General features: G+C 33.7%; 1 long non-coding RNA gene across 1 annotated transcript in view; it reads left to right on the top strand.

The window, feature by feature from the left end:
• The first annotated feature begins 940 nt into the window (after positions 1-940).
• LOC111086469 overlaps positions 941-4,282 on the top strand; it is an 8,389-nt gene continuing 5,047 nt past the window's right edge. The window contains exon 1 of the long non-coding RNA XR_002611190.1: positions 941-1,017. This is a non-coding gene — a long non-coding RNA (uncharacterized LOC111086469). The remainder of the gene's footprint in view (positions 1,018-4,282) is intronic.

Raw genomic sequence — 4,282 nt, 5'->3', positions numbered from 1 at the left:
TGTTCTTATTTTACCAACGAAAAATGGGATTGCTCGTTACATTATAACGACCCCACGCATGGAATGGCAAACATATTCGGTAAAAGGATTCAAACTCGCGGATGACAACACAGAAACCGGGTGATTCAACACGAATTAATCCCTAATTTCGAAGTGATAGACTAGACGGAAGGCAAAGAGTAAACACCACCCACCATCAAATATGTTTTTTTTTTACAAACGAAAAATGGGATTGCTCGTTACATTATAACGACCCCACGCCTGGAATGGCAAACATATTCGGTAAAAGGATTCAAACTCGCGGATGACAACACAGAAACCGGGTGATTCAACACGAATTAATCCCTAATTTCGAAGTGATAGACTAGACGGAAGGCAAAGAGTAAACACCACCCACCATCAAATATGTTCTTTTTTTACAAACGAAAAATGGGATTGCTTCGTGGGGTCGTTATAATGTAACGCATGGAATGGCAAACGTATTCGGTGAAAGGATTCAAACTCGCGGATGACAACACAGAAACCGGGTGATTCAACACGAATTAATCGCACTCACTCTAAAACGCACAAACGAAAAGTGGTACAAAACAACTGGTATGTAGTACAGAAGATATAAAAATGGGATTAACTTTTTTGTGGGTAACTATGACGTGCGTGTAGAAAACAACCGACCAACGAAGTTATAAAGATACTGTTGTATTGCTTCTTTCTTTTAAATAATCCAGTCTTGCTCTTACCTTAATATATATATAACAAAGGTTTCTAGAAGAAGGGTTTAAAAATGAAATTCTAAAAGTAGGTGCGTGGGCAGAAAGCACACGAACCGCTTGTCTGTTGGAAAGGTACCCGTGCTGTTGCTACGCGCGCCATCATACGTCACTTTCGTTTGATGCCGGCTTCACGTATTTTGCTACCGTCCTCCTTTGCGGTAGTAAGGTGGTAAAACTGTAATGGCTGCCAAACTCGAACTGTGCGGTTAATTGTTTATCCATTCAAACATGATTTTTGGGTTTCCAAGTGAGTTCTTCTACCTGATTTGATTTCTTTCAACAATTTGTAACACCAGACAGAAAACTCTTAACATATATATATATTAAGTTGGTGGTATTTGTTCTTATTGACCGTGTGCATCATATGTAAACAATGATATAATAGATTTAAAAACAACTGTAAAGATACAGGCGAGTTCGTGCTCACACATCAACACAGCTCATGTGTGCTGATGTTTACTCCCAAAATAAGGTTTAACCCAGTAAAATAAGTTCTGAGCAAAAACACACCAAGCATTGAAATCCGCTTTCTCACTCACCAAAACTTCTGAAGCATAGATCAACAAACCTAATGTCCAATAAAGTTAGTACCAGAATAATTGTGACGATTGGCATTCTGAACCAAGAAATACACAGTGGAACGATCCTTTAAGGACTTCACATTTCAATTCATTATGAAAAGAATAACAACAAACGTGTTCAATAATTCAAGTGAAACTTTAAACTAAACGTTAAGTACTGATTCTTTTTAATAATATTATGAAAAAAGAAAACAACAATGACGTTTCAAAAAGACAACAGTTAAGATTGTATTTCATCAGACACTTCAGTTTCCCGAGGTTAGTTACTTTCAAAAACTGTATCTATACCATTAAAATTCATTTGTTTTTTGCATATTGTTAAGCCTTTAAAACAATGTACGCTCAAACATTTTAGAAAATGCTGAATTTCTGTCTCTTCATTTAAACGTGACAGAAATAGAACTGCTTTAAACGAAAAATAATTATTTTCCTCAAATTATTTAGTACTAATGTATTTAACATTGGTCTTTGCCATTTGAAATTACCTTAATTTACCTAAACATAAATTATAATAACCTTATCCTTCTTAATCACAGAACCATCATTTTTATCAAAATAATCATGAAGAGGAATTTGTACCAAAGTCTAAAAGTCTCTTAATATTCCACGATAAAGAGAAACATTGTTGCTATAACCTGATACATTAATTCTGAGGCATTCAAAGCATTTTCCTTGTTAGAAGTGGTTATGGCTATAGTAATAAACTGTCAAAAATGTCCAAGAAGAGATTTAGTGGTTGCTTCAAGCTGGTCGTCTGATTATTGGGTTGTCACTGTTGGAAACAGATACTGACCTGTTTTCTGTATCCAGTTATTCTAAATAAAGCTTTATTGGGACAATCAAAGGGAAGCTAACCAACAACAAAGAACACTACAGTGATTGGTATGATGTACAAGTAGCCACTAACAATCAAAGGGAAGCTAAACAACAACAAAGAACACTACAATGATTGGTATGATGTACAAGTAGCCACTAACAATCAAAGGGAAGCTAACTAACAACAAAGAACACTACAATGATTGGTATGATGTACAAGTAGCCACTAACAATAAAAGGGAAGCTAACTAACAACAAAGAACACTATAATGATTGGTATGATGTACAAGTAGCCACTAACAATCAAATCACCTATTTTTAACAATCTAAATTAAAATTTACCAGAAAATTGTAATTTTAAGTTAAAGGAAATTAACATAAAGAATTAAAGATCTGAATACAGAAAAAATATATATTAATCAGATAAAAACATGCTCTTCCAAACTATGAACTTATTTTCTTCATTGCTTACCTTCTGTCTTTTACACAAACTGTTTATTTGAAAGATAATTTAGTACATTCTAATTTAATATGTCATGTTTATATGAAAGACAGTGTAATCATTTTTTAAAATTCTATTTTACTAAGCATAAAGCTAGACAGTTGGCTGTGCCTGTTACGGGTATCAAAACCCATAAGCCTATCGTTATCAAGGGTATCATGATAAGCCTACAGATTTTAGCACTAGGCCACTGGGAGGGGAGGGGTGACAGTGTAACAAATGATAATATTTTGTTGAAATTAAAGAAGTGATAAAGCAGGAACTCTAATGCAGCTTATACTGTGCACTAAGAACTTGCATCATCATACCATAGATTACGGATTGATTTTTATCATAACCAACTCAATTGTAATCTTCAAAATCTGGCATGTATCAAATTACAGGTTCGGAAACTTTAGATTTATAAGGTTACAATTTCTACGTGTACATAGAGAGATAAGAGTAAGATTAGTTTCCTAATTTAAACTAGTTGTTGGCACCAATAGACTCAGCTGTCATAGAAGTCTTTATGTGGCAAAACTAACACAAAGACTACTTCCATGCCCCACTACTAAAACTAAAACAATTGGATGAGTTAAGACAGTCTTTCATTGAATAGAATCAGCACTGTATTTGAATGAGCAAAAAGTGTATCCATACATGATCTACAAATGAGGTCAAAAATACACTGAAAAAAAAAAGTTATAGATATCAAAGACACCTAGCACAGTCCAACCAGTTCAATACAAAGGGTCAGGTTAAGGATGTTATTCAGTGAACGAGGAAGAGATACACACAAAATTGCAGAAAAAAAAGGGGGATTCCCCTAAGTTGATCATCCTGGTATGGAAACTCACCTATTTTACCAAGTACACCTGCTGAAAACTGTTTGAAAATGTTTCATGTACGTGCAAGAACACATTACAGTAACCTTGGAAGATAGGAATAAGGAAAAAAATTCTTCAGTAAATCTGTTCCCTATTATAGTGTGTCAGATCCTACAGATGGTAATGGCCCTAAACTCAAATTATTCAGTCACTATATTCTGTTGATCTCACGCTGTTTCAATTGGAGAGTGACGGAACATAACGTGTTATTTGGGTTAAATGGCCCTCTGCTGATAAATTAGTTCCAGACGACCATCAAACTAATCCAGTTTTGTTTCTGAACTACAGAAATTGTTCGTAAAGTATCCAACAAAAACAGATGAACATTAGTTAAAATAACTCATGATTTGAAAGCACTAACTTTAGTTTCAAGTTTATAAAACATCAGGATTTAAATAGTACTAGAAAGCATTCTTCCCAAGCAACTTCCCATACCAGTCACTTCAGAAAATAAATAACTAGGAAGTCCATATTTTAATTTCATAAATTAAACTACAACACTTAACAAAGAATCAATTCTTATAACACTGACTCTTTAAATAACTAGGAAGTCCATATTTTAATATCATAAATTAAACTACAACACTTAACAGAGAATCAATTCTTATAACACTAACTCTTTAAATAACTAGGAAGTCTATATTTTAATATCATAAATTGAACTACAACACTTACAAGTGTATAGCTCCAAGTTATATAGATATTAACCTACATTTTTAGTTTCCATTCTATTTGAATATTTCTGTG

The sequence above is a fragment of the Limulus polyphemus genome, unplaced genomic scaffold (assembly GCF_000517525.1).
Source record: "Limulus polyphemus unplaced genomic scaffold, Limulus_polyphemus-2.1.2 Scaffold1123, whole genome shotgun sequence".
In the NCBI taxonomy this organism is placed as follows: domain Eukaryota; kingdom Metazoa; phylum Arthropoda; class Merostomata; order Xiphosura; family Limulidae; genus Limulus; species Limulus polyphemus.
This window is presented reverse-complemented; position numbering and strand designations above follow the sequence as displayed.